This window comes from Kogia breviceps, chromosome 4, assembly GCF_026419965.1.
Source record: "Kogia breviceps isolate mKogBre1 chromosome 4, mKogBre1 haplotype 1, whole genome shotgun sequence".
Taxonomy (NCBI): Eukaryota; Metazoa; Chordata; class Mammalia; order Artiodactyla; family Physeteridae; genus Kogia; species Kogia breviceps.
Genome location: NC_081313.1, coordinates 81925985 through 81944114, shown reverse-complemented (window position 1 = coordinate 81944114; position 18130 = coordinate 81925985).

Sequence of the window (18130 nt, the reverse complement as noted above, 5' to 3'; positions counted from 1 at the left end):
CAAAAATTGTGCAAATTCTTAGGATATATTTACCATGTTTAAATGAGGATGAAAATTATCCTTTCTATAAACCAAAGTATAAAATAAATGCCCAGGATTCCATATTTATATAAATGATTGAATAAATAATAAATTGAGGATGAGACAAATAACTCATGCAGAATAACTCTAAGTTATTTATGTAAATATTCCACCACTCCTCAATTTGATGGGTCATAACCCTTCACCTCTTAAATGTGGGCTGCACATAGTAGTCAAAGAAAACAATGTGGAAAGAAAAAAAGAAGAATATCCTTTGAGTAGAGAAACATGACAAACACAACTTCAGTCAGGTGATGAAGGTGAGCATCAACAGTAATAAGTCATGTTGACAGTATGGACCCTTGATATGTAATGAAAATGGCACCTTATCTCTTATCCCCAAAACACATAAGCCCTGCCTAATTAGGAGAAAAGCATCAAACAAATCCTAATTGAAGGATATCACACAAATTATGACCAATAATCCTCAAAACTGTCAAGGTCATCAAAAACAAGCATGTTTTGGGGAATGGTGGAAGCAAGGGCTTTCCAGGGAGGCTGTGAATAATCTGACACTCTGGAGAAGCTTCAAGTTATTCACTGTAGTGAATTTGATATTAGTAACATCTAATGTGGAAAAAAGTATAGTTTATATTAACTTGGCAGGGACCAAATGGTGATCCTCTGTATACTATGTCAAGAAGTTTGAGCTTCCTTCCATATGGAGCTTTCTCTTATGGTTTTTAAGCTGCAATCTACTGTACAGTGATATGTGGATTAGAAAATATAGCAGGAGTAGACTAAAGCAAATTGATTGAGATGATAAATAAATGCAATATAACTGAATTACATTTTTTTCCCTTTCTCAAAGGTTTATCCTTTAGATTGAGTAAATATGTTTATTCCTTCATTATACACTGCTGTGTAATTTTCTCAAATGGTACCTCATTTGAAGTCTTTTCTCCCTGATCTACTTTTTAGAGTTTCCTAGACAGGGACTGCCACATTTTCCCCCCCTATTATCTCCCAGTGCAGTGTTGACCATATAGAACTAAGCATACAATTAATATGTCTTTACTGATCAGTAACTCATGTAACAGACATGCTTTAGGACAATAGATTTATGTGCATATGTAAACTAATAGTTTTTTGTAATTTATACTATTTACCTGATATGCACGGTTTCTGCTATTTTTAAATTACTTTAAAATTGAAAGTAATCTTTACCTTCAAATGTTAAAATGAAAACTAACAGGATAATACTTAGCCTTTCACTGCTTTTCTAAATGGTGGACTTACACAGTGAAAAAAATTTCCTGTCTCTTTTTATCCAACTCTTTCAGCACAACAGGTATCTCTGTGTTATCTTATTAGTTTATAAGATTGCACATATTGCATATTGAAGTAGGTTTTAAAGCAGTAATAGCTTAATGAAATACATTATATGTGATATGGACTTAGGACATTATGTGTCCACATATTTTTAAATAGGTGATGGACTACTGGTCTATGAACAAGGGATCTTTGTTTTATTTTCAAGGTAATTTATAGCTATGTCTCTGTGACAAGACCTTTAATCTCTATGCTCTTTAAATAACACATTTATAAGGGAAAAGGTTTAAACTAGATGAATTTTCAGGTTTTTTTAAATTTTAATATTCAATGATATGTTCAATGCATAAGAAAAAGAACCATTTCGGTCACTGTGATAAAAGATTAGTAATCTTTTAACATATTCCTGGCCTATTTTTGATACATGCAATTTTAAGGCCATGGTTAATAGATAGATTTATATCATAATCTAGCTTTATCATTCTGAATAAAATGTAAATATTGAGATTAAATTTATTTCTGTACCTGAATTAACGAGCAGTCTAATTTCCTGATTTGTCTCCAGTCCATTATCAATATACCTGATCAAGACAATGAAGTACTCTATGATGGAAGAAACGAAGTATATTAAACAAATCTAAACTCTTATTTGCCTTTTATTTTTTGCATAAAATGTTCTCCAAAGGTTACTGGTTAACTCTTACAGAAGATTTAATGTTAACTGAAATACGGATGTAGATTTGGTAATGAAATATCAAAAAAATTATAAATATCTAGGAAAATACAATAGTTTTCTTAGTTATATGGAGATGAGTTTGCATTGGAGATTTCACTTCATTAAAACAAATTAAACTTAATTTTCTTTCCAGAGTGGGTAAAACAAAGCAGTCACATTAGTTCTGGAAGCGTAGTGACTATCTTTTGAATAGGACTGTAGAGCTGGTGTGGGGTCATATTGATGCTTCAAAAAAATACTAAAAAACTAGTGTAAGAATGCAAAGAGAATGATAAGGGGGTTTAATTCTCTCACTCTTTCCCTCACCTATTCCTCAGAAGATGGCCTACATTGCTATACAAAACCTTGACTGGCTATTCCAAACATCAAGCAACAGAATGTAGGAGGAAGCTAAAGGCATGATATTCATAAACTGATCAAAAGCAAAAAGTACATTGATACTGTTCCCTCTAATCTTAGAAGACCAACTATGGAACAATCTTCATTGTGATGAATGTCTGTTTTTTCTGCCTACCAATTTTCCATTTTATCTTTAACAAAATGTCTATCAAACTGACACACTAATGGAAGGAATAGTTATAAGTTGTTACCAGGTAGCTGAGGCTAAAAAAGCCAGTGGTAGACAAATTCTTATCATCTACACTCTCCAAAAATAAGTATGAATGCAAAAGATTATTCATGCTCCTCATTTCGAGAAGATTGAAGAGGCAAAGCTGAGGAAGTGGAGGTCCTTGATGCAGTTTTTAAGCTTTCGTATTGTGTCAATAAACTTGAAATACAAGAAAAATGGAACATAAGCATTAAGAAAACCACCAACCAAAAATGTACGCATTATAATAATATGGGTTCCTCATGTATTAGATGTTTCTTAATTTCTTAGGCATATTACCTACACCAAAAGCATCCCAGTTTCTCACTAAAAAAAACCGTGATTTGTGGTCTTCTGTGGTTCCAGAAACTCTGCATCTCTGGGGGTAGAGGAATATGAATTGTTATGTAACCTGAGGAATTCTTATTCCCTTCATTCACAGCTTAGAAGTGACTGAGTCAGCTGCACTGCTCTGATTTTGTACCAACTTTACTTTGATCCTAGAAAGTCCACACTCTCACACACTGATGCTCATAATCTATCTTTTAGAAACCAACTTAACATCTTTTGTACATCAACTGATGAAAGTTAAAATTTATTACATTATGATGTTGCCTATCAATCAGGAGTTTGCTCCAGCAGTATCAAAATCTTTATCTTTGAATGTATTAAAATGCATTCAATAAGTATCTGAGAAACCTTCAAGATGGCAGAAGAGTAAGACATGGAGATCGCCTTCCTCCACACAAATACATTAGAAATACATCAACATGTGGAACAACTCCCACAGAACACCTACTGAACGCTGGCAGAAGACCTCAGACCTCCCCAAAGGCAAGAAACTCCCCACGTACCTGGGTAGGGCAAAAGAAAAAAGAAAAAACAGAGACAAAGAATAGGGACAGGACCTGTACCAGTGGGAGGGAGCTGTGAAGGAGGAAAGGTTTCCACACACTAGGAAGCCCCTTCACTGGTGGAGACGGGGGCAGGGGTGGGGTAGCTTCAGAGCCATGGAGGAGAGCACAGCAACAGGGGTGCAGAGGGCAAAGCAGATTCCCACACAGAAGATAAGTGCTGACCAGCACTCACCAGCCTGAGAGGCTTGTCTGCTCACCCACCAGGGTGGGTGGGGGCTGGGAGCTGAGGCTTGGGCTTTGGTCAGATCCCAGGGAGAGGACTGGGGTTGGCGGTGTGAACACAGCCTGAAGAGGGCTAGTGTGCCACAGCTAGCTGTGACAGAGTCCGGGAAAAACTCTGGACCTGCATAAGAGGCAAGAGACCATTGTTTTGGGGTGCCAAGGAGAGGGGATTCAGAGCACTGCCTAAACGAGCTACAGAGATGGGCGAGAGCTGCCTCTATCAGCATAAACACCAAAGACTGGCATGAAATGCTTAGGCTGCTGCTGAAGCCACCAAGAAACCTGTGTGCAAGCACAGGTCACTATCCACACCTCCCCTCAAGGGTGCTTGTGCAGCCCACCACTGACAGGGTCCTGTGATCCAGGGACAACTTCCCCGGAAGAACACAGGTCGTGCCTTAGGCTGCTGCAACGTCATGCCAGCCTCTGCCGCCGCAGGCTCACCCCACATTCCATAACCCTCCCTCCCCCTGGCCTGAGTGAGCCAGAGCCCCCTAATCAGCTGCTACTTTAACCCCATTCTGTCTGAGTGAAGAGCAGATGCTCTCAGGCGACCTATACACAGAGGCGGGACCAAATCCAAAGATGAACCCCGGGAGCTGTGCGAACAAAGAAGAGAAAGGGAAATCGCTCCCAGCAGCCTCAGAAGCAGTGGATTAAATCTCCACAATCAACTGATGTACCCTGCATCTGTGGAATACCTGAATAGACAAAGAATCATCCCAAAATTGAGGCAGTGGACATTGGGAGCAACTATATATTTATTTTTTTCCTTTTCCTCTTTTTGTGACTGTGTATATATATGCTTCTGTGTGTGATTTTGTCTGTCTTTTTGGTTTCTTTTTAGTACAGTTTTTAGCGCTTGTTATCATTGGTGGAATTGTTTTTTGATTTTGTCGCTCTCGTCTTTCTTGCTTGGTTGCTTTTTTTTCTTCTTTTTTAAATTATTTTGAACTTTTTTCATTTAAAAAATTATTTTTTAATTTAATGACTTTCTTTTCTTTTCTTTCTTTATTTTTTTCCTCCCTTTTCTTCAGAGTCGTGTGGCTAACAGGCTGTTGGTGCTCCGGCCGGGTGTCAGGCCTGTGCCTCTGAGGTGGGAAAGCTGAGTTCAGGACATTGGTCCACCAGAGACATCCCAGCTCCAAGTAATATCAAAGAGCAAAAGCACTCCCAGAGGTCTCCATCTCAAGCTAAGAGCCAGCTCCACTCAACAACCAGCAAGCTACAGTGCTGGACACCCTATGCCAAACAACTAGCAAGACAGAAACACAACCCTACCCATTAGCAGAGAGAGAGCCTAAAATCATAATAAGGTCACAGACACCCCAAAGCACACCACAGGACACAGACCTGCCCACAAGAAAAACAGGATCCAGCCTCATCCACCAGAACACAGGCACAAGTTCCCTCCACCAGGAGGCTTCCACAACCCACTGAAACAACCATAGCCACTGGGGGCAGACACCAAAAACAACAGGAACGACGAACATGCAGTCTGCTAAAAGGAGACCCCAAACACAGTAAGTTAAGCAAAATGAGAAAACAGAGAAACACACAGCAGAAGAAGGAGCAAGGTAAAAATCCACCAGACCAAATGAAGAGGAAATAGGCAGTGTACCTGAAAAAGAATTCAGAGTAATGATAGTAAAGATGATCAAAATCTTGGAGAAGATACAATAAACATTTAACACGGAGTTAGAAGAACTAAAGAGCAAACAAACAATGATGAACAAAACAATAAATGAAATTAAAAATTCTCTAGAAGTAATCAATAGCAGAATAACTGAGGGAGAAGAACATATAAGTGACGTGGAAGATAAAGTAGCAGAAAAAAACTACCTCAGAGCAGGATAAAGAAAAAAAAAAAGAAAAGAATTGAGGACAGTCTCAGAAATATGTGGGACAACATTAAACGCACCAACATTTGAATTACAGGGGTCCCAGAAGAAGAGAAAAAGAGAGGCTCTGAGAAAATATCGGAACAGATTATAGTTGAAAACTTCCCTAATATGGGAAAGGAAATAGTTAATCAAGTGCAGGAAGCACAGAGAATTCCATGCAGAATAAATCCAAGGAGAAACATGCCAAGATACCTATTAATTAAACTATTAAAAAAAAATACAAAGAAAAAATATTAAAAGCACCAAGGGAAAAACTGCAAATAACATACAAGAGAATCCAAATAAGCTTAACAGTTGATCTTTCAGCAGAAACTCTGCAAGCCAGAAAGGAGTTGCAGGACATATTTAAAGTGACCAAAGGGAAAAAACTACAACCAAGATTACTCTACCCAGCAAAGATCTCATTCAAATTAGACTAAGAAATTAAAACCTTTACAGACAAGCAAAAGCTAAGAGAATTCAGCACCATCAAACTGGCTTTACAGCAAATGCTAAAGGAACTTCTCTAGGCAGGAAACACAGAGAAGGAAAAGACCTACAATAATAAACCCAAAACAATTAAGAAATTGGTAATAGGAACACACATATCAATAATTACCTTAAATATAAATGGATTAAATGCTCCAACCAAAAGACATAGACTGGCTGAGTGGATACAAAAACAAGACCTGTATATATGCTGTGTACAAGAGACCCACTTCAGAACTAGGGACACATACAGACTGAAAGTGAGGGGATGGAAAAAGATATTCCATGCAAATGGAAGTCAAAAGAAAGTTGGAGTAGCAATTCTCATATCAGAAAAATTGACTAAAATAAAGGCTATTACAAGAGACAAAGAAGGACACTACATAATGATCAAGGAATCAAACCAACAAGAGGATATAACAATTGTAAATATTTATGCACCCAACATAGGAGCACCTCAATACATAAGGCAAATGTTAACAGCCATAAAAGGGGAAATCAACAGTAACACAATCATAATTTGGGACATTAATGCCCCACTTTCACCAATGGACAGATCTTCCAAAATGAAAATAAATAAGGAAATTCAAGCTTTAAATGACACATTAGACCAGATGAACTTAATTGATATTTATAAGACAGTCCATCCAAAAACAACAGAATACACTTTCTTCTCAAGTTGTCATGGAACATTCCTCAGGATAGATCATATCTTGGGTCAGAAATCAAGCCTTGGTAAATTTAAGAAAATTGAAATCATATCAAGTAACTTTTCCAACCACAATGCTTTGAGACTAGATATCAAGTACAGGAAAAAATCTGTAAAAACTAGAAACACATGGAGGCTAAACAATACACTACTTAACAACCAAGAAATCACGGAAGAAATCAAAGAGGAAATTAAAAAAATACCTAGAACCAAATGACAATAAAAACACTATGACCCCAAACCTATGGGATGCAGCAAAGGCAATTCTAAGAGGGAAGTTTACAGCAATACAATCCTACCTTAAGAAACAAGAAACACCTCAAATAAACAACCTAACCTTAAACGTAAAGCAATTAGACAAAGAAAAACAAAAACGTCCAAAGTTGGCAGAAGGAAAAACGTCATAAAGATCAGATCAGAAATAAATGAAAAAGAAATGAAGGAAACAATAGCAAAGATCAATAAAACTAAATTCTGGTTCTTTGAGAAGATAAACAAAATTGATAAACCATTAGCCAGACTCATCAAGCAAAAAAGGGAGAAGACTCCAATCAGTAGAATTAGAAATGAATAAAGAGAAGTAACAACTGACACTGCAGACATACAGAGGATCATGAGAGCATATTACAAGCTACTATATGCCAATAAAATGGACAACCTGGAAGAAATGGACAAATTCTTACAAAGCACAACCCTCCGAGACTGAATGGGAAGAAACAGAAAATATAAACTGACCAATCACAAGCACTAAAATTTATGCTGTGATTAAAAAAATCTTCCAACAAACAAAATCCTAGACCAGATGACTTCACAGTCGAATTTTATCAAACACTTAGAGAAGATCTAACAACTATCCTTCTCAAACAGTTCCAAAATATATAGAGGGAGGAAAACTTCCTAACTCATTTTAAAAGGCCACCACCCTGATACCAAAAGCAGACAAGGATGTCACAAAGAAAGAAAACTGCAGGTCAATATCACTGATGAACATAGATTCAAAAATCCTCAACAAAATACTAGCAAACAGAATCCAACAGCACATTAAAAGGATCATACACTATGATCAAGTGTGGTTTATCCCAGGAATGCAAGGATTCTTCAATAAATGCAAATCAATCAATGTGATACACCGTATTAACAAAATGAAGAATAAAAACCATATGATCATATCAAAATATGTAGAAAAAGCTTTCAACAAAATTCAACACCCATTTATGATAAAAACCCTCCTGAAAGTAGACATAGAGGGAATTTACCTCAATATAATAAAGGCCATATATGACAAACCCACAGCCAACATTGTTCTCAATGGTGAAAAACTGAAACCATTTCCACTATGATCAGGAACAAGACAAGGTTGCCCACTCTCACCACTATTATTCAACATAGTTTTGGAAGTTTTAGCCACAGCAATCAGAGAGGAAGAAAAAATAAAAGGAATCCAAATCAGAAAAGAAGAAGTAAAACTGTCACAGTTTGCAGATGACATGATACTATACATAGAGAATACTGAAGATGCAACCAGAAAACTACTAGAGCTAATCAGTGAATTTGGTAAAGTAGCAGGATACAAAATTAATGCACAGAAATCTCTTGCATTCCTATACACTAATGATGAAAAATATGAAAGAGATATTAAGGAAACACTCCCACTTACCACTGCAACAAAAAGAATAAAATACCTAGGAATAAACCTACCTAAGGAGACAAAAGACCTGTATGCACAAAACTATAAGACCCTGATGAAAGAAATTAAAGATGATACAAACAGATGGAGAGATATATCATGTTCTTGGATTAGAAGGATCAACATTGTGAAAATGATTAGACTACCCAAAGCAATCTACAGATTCAATGCAATCCCTATCAAACTACCAATGGCATTTTTCACAGAACGAGAACAAAAAATATCACAATTTGTATGGAAACACAAAAGAAACCGAATAGCCAAAGCAATCTTGTGAAAGAAAAACGGAGCTGAAGGAATCATGCTCCCTGACTTCAGACTATAGTACAAAGCTACAGTCATCAAGACAGTATGGTACTGGCACAAAAAGAGAAATATAGATCAATGGAACAGGACAGAAAGCCCAGAGATAAACCCACACACATATGGTCACCTTATCTTTGATGAAGAAGGCAAGAATATACAATGGAGAAAAGACAGCCTCTTCATAAGTGGTGCTGGGAAAACTGGACAGCTATATGTAAAAGAATGAAATTAGAACACTCCCTAACACCATACACAAAAATAAACTCAAAATGGATTACAGACCTAAATGTAAAGCCAGACACTATCAAACTCTTAGAGGAAAACATAGGTAGAACTCTCTATGACATAAAGCACAGCAATATCCTTTTTGACCCACCTCCTCGAGAAATGGAAATAAAAACAAAAATAAAGAAATGGGACCTAATGAAACTTCAAAGCTTTTGCCCAGCAATGGAAACCATAAACAAGATGAAAAGACAACACTCAGAATGGGAGAAAATATTTGCAAATGAAGCAACTGACAAAGGATTAATCTCCAAAAGTTACAAGAAGCTCATGCATCTCAATATGAATAAAACAAACAACCCAATCCAAAAATGGGCAGAAGACCTAAACAGACATTTCTCCAAAGAAAATATACAGATTGCCAACAAACACATGAAAGAATGCTTAACATCATTAATCATTAGAGAAATGTAAATCAAAACTACAATGAGGTATCACCTTACACTGGTCAAAATGGACATCATCGAAAAATCTACCAACAATAAATGTTGGAGAGGGTGTGGAGAAAAGGGGACCCTCTTGCACTGTTGGTAGGAATGTAAACTGATACAGCCACCAAGGAAAACAGTATGGAGAATCCTTAAAAAACTAAAAATAGAACTACCATATGATTCAGCAATCCCACTCCTGGGCATATACCTGAGAAAACCATAATTCAAAAAGAAACATGTACCACAATGTTCACTGCAGCACTATTTACAATAGCCAGGACATGGAAGCAACCTAAATGTCCATCAACAGATGAATGGATAAAGAAGATGTGGCACATATATATGATGGAATATTACTCGGCCATAAAAAGAAATGAAATTGAGTTATTTGTAGTGAGGTGGATGGACCTAGAGTGTCACTCAGAGCAAAATAAGTCAGAAAGAGAAAAACAAATACCATATGCTAACACATACATGTGGGATCAAAAAAAAAAATGGTTCTGAAGAGCCTAGGGGCAGGACAGGAATAAAGATGCAGACATAGAGAATGGACTTGAGGACACGGGGAGGGGGAAGGGTAAGCTGGGATGAAGTCAGATGGGGGATGGACTTATACATAGTACGAAATGTAAAATAGATAGCTCTTGGGAAGCAGCTGCATAGCACAGGCAGATCAGCTTGTGCTTTGTGAACACCTACAGGGGTGTAATAGAGAGTGTGGGAGGGAGACAAAAGAAGGAGGAGATATAAGTATATGTATAGCTGATTCACTTTGTTATAAATCAGAAACTAACACACCATTGTAAAGCAATTATACTCCAATTAATGTGCCAAAAAATATGTTTCTGAATATTTTTTAGCAGTTTTTAAAAACTTTTATTGGAGTATAGTTGATTTGTATCTGAAATTTTCTTTGCATTTTCCCTTATTTAGTGAAATGGTAGAAGAGGGGAAATACAATTTATTTGAAAAAAAATGCTGTATTTGAAAAAAGATTTTAAAATAACAGTATATATTCAAAAAATAGTGATACTTTAACCTCATCCTGAATGTTATATTATGTAGAAAAATAAAATTAATGATTAAAATGCATTCTAGAAATATATCTTTCATGTCTCTGTCTAACAGGCAGGTATATTTGGTGATTTCATAAAGCATTTGCTTCTTGGTATTGAAAACTCCTGTTCCTTTTCAGTTTACTTTTGGCAATTTTATATTTTATTTCAAATATCTTTTTCTTCAAAAATGTGTTATGTAAGAAAGTGGGGGCTCATTTGTGTATTTAATATTGAGTATGTTCATTTAGTTATTTATGCATTGGACAAACATTTATTAAGAATCTGTCTCAGATTTAGAAGTGGGATATACTATAGTAACAAATCAGAAACAAAGCACCTGGTACACATACAGCTTGCATTCTGATTAGGAAAATGCAGACATTAACCAATCAACAGATTATCTATCAAGTGATGATTGATGTTAGGAAGAGGAAAATAAATAAATAAAACTACTCTGTAGTGGGTAGACTCTATGATGAGAATAACTTGAAAGAGACCTGAAAGAAGTGAGGGAGGGACTCCTGTGACTACTGGAGAAAACACATTCCAGCGCCAACTAAAATAAAGCCTCTTGAGTCAGGGGCTTTCACAGCATGATTGAGGAACAGCAGGGAGGCCAATGTGGGCACAGCAGTGTGAACAAGAGGGTGGAGAAGGAGATTACAAAGTTAGGGAGAATAGGAGACCAAATCACAGAGCAACTGTTAGTCCATGGTGAGAACATTGATTTTTATTAGTCTGAGTGAGATGGATAACCACTGGAAAATTTGGAGCAATGTGTCACTCTTTTAAATTTGGTATATTTTAAAAAAAGATTTCTGTGGTAGCTGAGTGGAGAGTAGCCTGGATAAGTGCAAAGATGGAGTAGGGACACCAATTATGAGACTACTGAAATAATCCAAGCTAAAGATAATGTTGCCTTACATGAGAGTGGTTACTGTGGAGACGGTAAGAAATGGTTTGATTCTGGATAATTTCTATGATATTATTTTGAAAAATGGATGATGAATTTGAAACAGGAGGGAAGGGGGCAGGGCACACCCTTTAAAAGAATGACATAGCCTGAGGACACAACATAAACTGATTAGAATCAAATAGGTCCAAAACGGCAGAAGATTTGACTTCCAGTGGACCTTGAGCCTCATTATATGCTCATTGTAATATAATAGAATATGCTAAATGATAAACCAACCAGCACCATGTCAGTTCCAAGGTTGAACATAAAGGTCAGAAGTGGGCGGTGTCCCAATTCCTGGAAATCCCCACACCTTCTCCAAAATAGATGGAATACTCCTCCCGCTCATTAGCCTATGAAATCACCCACCCCTATAAAAACTGACAACCCCATAGGTTAGGGCCACTCTCGCCTTCTGAGACGGCCCACACTCTGTCTGTGGAGTGTGTTTCTCTCTAAATAAATCCACTTCTTACCTATCACTTTGTCTCTCATTGAATTCTTTCTGCAATGAGACATCAAGAACCTGAGCTTCAATGTGGTACATATATACAATGGACTGTTACTCAGCCAGAAAAAGGAATGAAACTGGGTCATTTGTAGAGATGTGGGTGGACCTAGAAACTGTCATAAGGAGTGAAGTCAGAAAGAGAAAAACAAGTATCGTATATTAACGCATATATGTGGAATCTAGAAAAATGGTACAAATGAACCTGTTTGTAAGGCAGAAATAGAGACAAAGATGTAGGGAACAAATGTATGGACACCAAGGGGGAAAGTGGTTGGGGGAGTGGGGTTGGGTGAGATGAATTGGGAGATTGGGATTGACATATATACACTAATATATATAAAACAGATAACTAATAATAAAAAAAAAAGAACCTGCGCTTCATTAAATCCTGAGACCTGGTGTGTGATCTCAGTTAAAAGACTGTGAGTTCAAGTACCAATCTGGGTTTAGCCTGTGTTTGAGTCTGGGTATGTGGGTTCAATCCCAGTCTGGGTTTAGGCAGGGTTTGAGTCCTGGCGTGTGGGTTCAAGTCCCAATCTGAGTTACACGGTTTCAAAATAGATGTGTGATGTAGAGAGCGGGAAAAGATGTCTTTTGTAATTTTTCTCTGTGCATCTCAAGGAAGTGAGTTGCTAATTATTGAGATGAGGAACACAGTCAAACTAATAAGATAACTTTGGGGACTGAGGGAGCATGGTATAAAATGTTTCACTGCAGACATGTTACACGTGAGATACCTATTCAACAGGTAGGTGGAGATACCAGGCTGACTAACAGTTGCATAAATGGTTTTGCAGGGGGAGAGTCTGGGCTGCAAGTATAACTTTGTGATCAGCCACAAATAAATTATATTTAAAACTAAGAGATGAGACGTTATCTCCCAGGTAGTTAATGAAGATAGAGAAGCTATCTAAGAACAAATCCTATAAAAATATGGTATTTAGAAATTTTAAAAGAGGAGAAATCCCCATAGGAAACAGAAGAAATAAATACTAGGGTGAAGAGAAAAAAGTGATATTTCTTAGCAATCAAAAACAAAGGTGATGAAGACAGAGTCAAAAGTGATGTTGAGGCTTCTATGATTAAGTTACTAGCAGACTAATGATGACATTATTTATGACATTAGACAAAGGAGAGGAGAAATTTTTTAAAATACCTTTGGAGGACAAAAACCAAAGACAATATATTTTTCTTAAGGCTCACAACACATTTCATTTGATGTCCCAATACAACCTAGCACAGATAGCAGTTATTATCAAAAAACTGTTGATTAAGAAGTGTCAAGATAGTACATATCCCTTTGATAATTTAAGGTCATCATTTATGGGGTAGATAACAGACAGTATGTACATTAATATGTAAAGTTGAAGCATACTTTAGTATGCTTACTTTAGTATGACACTTACTTTAGCATACTATAGTATGCTTGTTTCAGTCTAATCCTTTTTATCTTCTCTTCTTTGGATCTGCTATACAAAGATAAATAAGATTACTGCTGATTATTCCACTTTAAATTAGAATGCTTTTGATAGTAGTTGAGATATAAAACAGCAATAAAGAAATAAATATTGGAATTTTAAAATGTGAGCTTTGAACCCAACATAGGAGCACCTCAGTACATAAGGCAAATTCTAACAGCTATAAAAGAGGAAATGGACAGTAACACAATAATAGTGGGGGAATTCAACACTTCACTTACACCAAAGGACAGATCATCCAGACAGAAAATTAATAAGGAAACACAAGCTTTAAATGACACAATACACTAGATAGATTTAGTTGATATTTATAGTACATTCCATCCAAAAAGCTGCAGATTACACTTCCTTCTCAAGTGCACATGGAACATTCTCCAGGAGAGATAACATCCTACGTCACAAATCAAGCCTCAGTAAATTTAAGAAAACTGAAATCATATCAAGCATCTTTTCTGACCACAATGCTATGAGATTAGAAATGAATTACAGGGAAAAAAACGTAAAGAACACAAACACATGGAGGCTAAACAATATGTTACTAAATAACCAAGAGATCACTGAAGAAATCAAACAGGAAATCAAAAAATACCTAGACATAAATGACAATGAAAACATGACAATCCAAAACCTATGGGATGCAGCAAAAACAGTTCTAAGAGGGAAGTTTATAGCAATACAATCCTACTTCAAGACACAAGAAAAATCTCAAATAAACAATCTAATCTTATACCTAAAGGAACTAGAGAAAGAAGAACAAACAAAACCCAAAGTTAGTAGAAGGAAAGAAATCATAAAGATCAGAGCAGAAATAAATGAAGTAGAAACAAAGAAAACAATAGCAAAGATCAATAAAACTAAAACCAGGTTCTTTGAGAAGATAAACAAAATTGATAAACCTTCAGCCAGACTTGTCAACAAAAAGAGGGAGAGGACTCAAATCAGTAAAATTAGAAATGAAAAATGAGAAGTTACAACAGACACCGCAGAAATAAAAAGCATCCTAAGAGACTACTACAAGCAACTCTATGCCAATAAAATGGACAACAACCTGGAAGAAATGGACAAATTCTTAGAAAGGTATAACCTTCTAAGACCAAACCAGAAAGAAACAGAAAACATAAACAGACTAATCACAAGTAATGAAATTGAAACTGTGATTAAAAATCTTCCAACAAACCAAAGTCCAGGACCAGATGGCTTCACAGGTGAATTCTATCAAACACTTAGAGAAGAACTAACACTCACGCTTCTCAAAGTCTTCAAAAAAATTGCAGAGGAAGGAACACTCCCAAACTCATTCTACGACGCTACCATCAGCTTGATACCAAAATCAGACAAAGATGCTACAAAAAAAGAAAATTACTGACCAATATCACTGATGAATATAGATGCAAAAATCCCCAAAAAAATACTAGCGAACAGAATCCAGCAACACATTAAAAGGATCATACACCATGATCAAGTGGAATTTACCCCAGGGATGCAAGGATTCTTCAATGTAAACAAATCAATCAATGTGATATACCATATTAACAAATTGAAGAATAAAAACCATATGATCATCTCATATGAGATGCAGAAAAAGCTTCTGACAAAACTCAGCACCGATTTATGATAAAAACTCTCCAGAAAGTGGGGATGCAGGGATCCTACCTCAACATAATAAAGGCCATCTATGACAAACCCGCAGCAAATATTATTCTCAATGGGGAAAAACTGAAAGCATTTCCTCTAAGATCAGGAACAAGACAAGGATGTCCAGTCTTGACACTATTATTCAACATGGTTTTGGAAGTCTTAGCCTCAGTAGTAGAAGAAGAAAGAAAAGGAATCCAAATCAGAAAAAAAGAAGTAAAACTGTCACTGTTTGCAGATGGTATGTAAACAGTGATACACAGAAAATCCTAAAGATGCCACCAGAAAACTACTATAGCTACTAATGAATTTGGTGAATTTGCAGGATACAAACGTCACAGAAATCTCTTGCATTCCTATACACTAACAACGAAAGATCAGAAAGAGAAATTAAGGAAACAATCCCATTTACCACTGCAACAAAAAGAGTAAAATACCTAGGAATAAACCTACCTAAGGAGGCAAAAGACCTGTATTCAGAAAACTGTAAGCCACTGATGAAAGAAATCAAAGATGACACAAACAGATGGAGAGACATACCATGTTCTTGGATTGGAAGAATCAATATTGTGAAAATGACTATACTACCCAACACAATCTGCAGAGTCAATGTAAACCCTATCAAATTACCAATGGCATTTTTTACAGAACTAGAACAAAACATCTTAAAATTTGTATGGAGACACAAAAGACCCTGAATACCCAAACCGATCTTGAGGGAAAATAATGGAGCTGGAGGAGTCAGACACCCTGACTTCAGACTATACTACAAAGCTATAGTAATCAGGATAATATGGTACTGGCACAAAAACAGAAATATAGATCAATGGAACAGGATAGGAAGCCCAGAGATAAAACCATGCACCTATGCTCAACTAATCTATAACAAATGAGGCAAGGATTTACAATGGAGAAAAGACAGCCTCTTCAATAAGCGGTGCTGGGAAAACTGGACAGCTACATGTAAAAGAATGAAATTAGAACATTTCGTAACACCATACACAAAAATAAACTCAAAATGGATTAAAGGCCTAAATGTAAGAATAGACACTATAAAAATTTTAGAGCAAAACATAGGAAGAACACTCTTTGACATAAATCACAGCAACATCTTTTTTGACCCATCTCCTAGAGTAATGGAAATAAAAACAAAAATAAACAAATGGGACCTAATGAAACTTAAAAGCTTTTGCACAGCAAAGGAAACTATAAACAAGACAAAAAGACAACCCTCAGAATGGCAGAAAATATTTGCAAACAAATCTACTGACAAAGAATTAATCTCCAAAATATATAAACAGTTCATGCAGCTCCATATTAAAAAAAACGCCCAATTAAAACATGGGCGAAGTCCTAAGTAGACATTTCTCCAAAGAAGACATACAGATGGCCAAGAGGCACGTGAAAAACTGTTCAACATCACTAATTATTAGAGAAATGCAAATCAAAACTTCAATGAGGTATCACCCTGCACCAGTTAGAATGGGCATCATCAGAAAATCTACAAACAACAGATGCTGGAGAGGGTGTGGAGAAAAGGGAGCCCTCTTGCACTGCTGGTGGGAATGTAAATTGATACAGCCACTATGGAGAACAGTATGGAGGTTCCTTAAAAAAATAAAAATAGAATTACCATATGACCCAGCAACCCCACTACTAGCATATAACCAGATAAAACCATAATTCAAAAAGACACATGCACCCCAATATTCATTGCAGCACTATTTACAATAGCCAGGTCATGGAAACAATCTAAATGCCCATCGACGGACAAATGGATAAAAAAGATATGGTACATATGTACAATGGAAATTTACTCAGCCATAAAAAGGAACGAAATTGGGTCATTTGTAGAGACATGGGTGGGCCTAGAGACTGTCAGATAGAGTGAAGTAAGTCAGAAACAGAAAAACAAATATTGTATATTAACGCATATATGTGGAAACTAGAAAAATGGCAGAGATGAACTGGTTTGCAAGGCACAAATAGAGACACAGATGTAGAGAACAAATTTATGGACACCAAGCGGGGAAAGCAGGTGGGGGGTTGTTGTTGTTGGGATGGATTGGGAGATTGGGATTGACACATATATACTAATATGTATAAAACAGATAACTAATAAGAACCTGGTGTATAGAAAAATTAAATTTAAAAAAGATGATAATACAGAGAAAAATTTTCTTATTAAAAATAAAATAAAATGTGAGCTTTGAAAAAACACAAAAATTAATTTATTTTAAAAGGTAATTCCTGAAACTTTAAAGATACTTAATTGTAAAATGTTAATAACACATGTTATGGAATTTGATAAATAGGTATAAGCTAATTGAGGCTTATTAGACTTCCATTGCTTTCTAAGTATAGTAAATTGGTTCACCTATGCACTACTGGGGTAGTAATTAGGGTTATAAAATCACTGAAATCGGAAAGTGTCACTCATACCCCCACGTTTACTGGTTATATTACTTACAATGGCAGGAATTTTGAAATATTATATTGCAAATTTAAATAGTCCCTTGAATTTATCAAATTTCCAAGGATTTCAGTTAAGATGATAAAATTTCAGTGCTTTTCACGGAGGAATAGGATCCTGAATGAGAAGAGCAGACTGGGCTTACTAAGTCAAGCTCTGGCACACCTGACTCTGCACCCATGCACCTGCAAGCTGGCTACTATTCAAGCACTTTCTAGCAAGTTCTGTCCTGTATTGAGCTCTGAAGAAGTAGTTCTACTTTCTTATTGACACTTACAAATAAAATTCATCTTGAACACAATACAAGAAACCAAATTATTTTCCTCCTTCCAATATAACCTCCGTTTGATCACTGTCTCACAATAAAATCACTAAACATCCCTGTGTGTTAAACTTAAAATTTCAGCAGCATC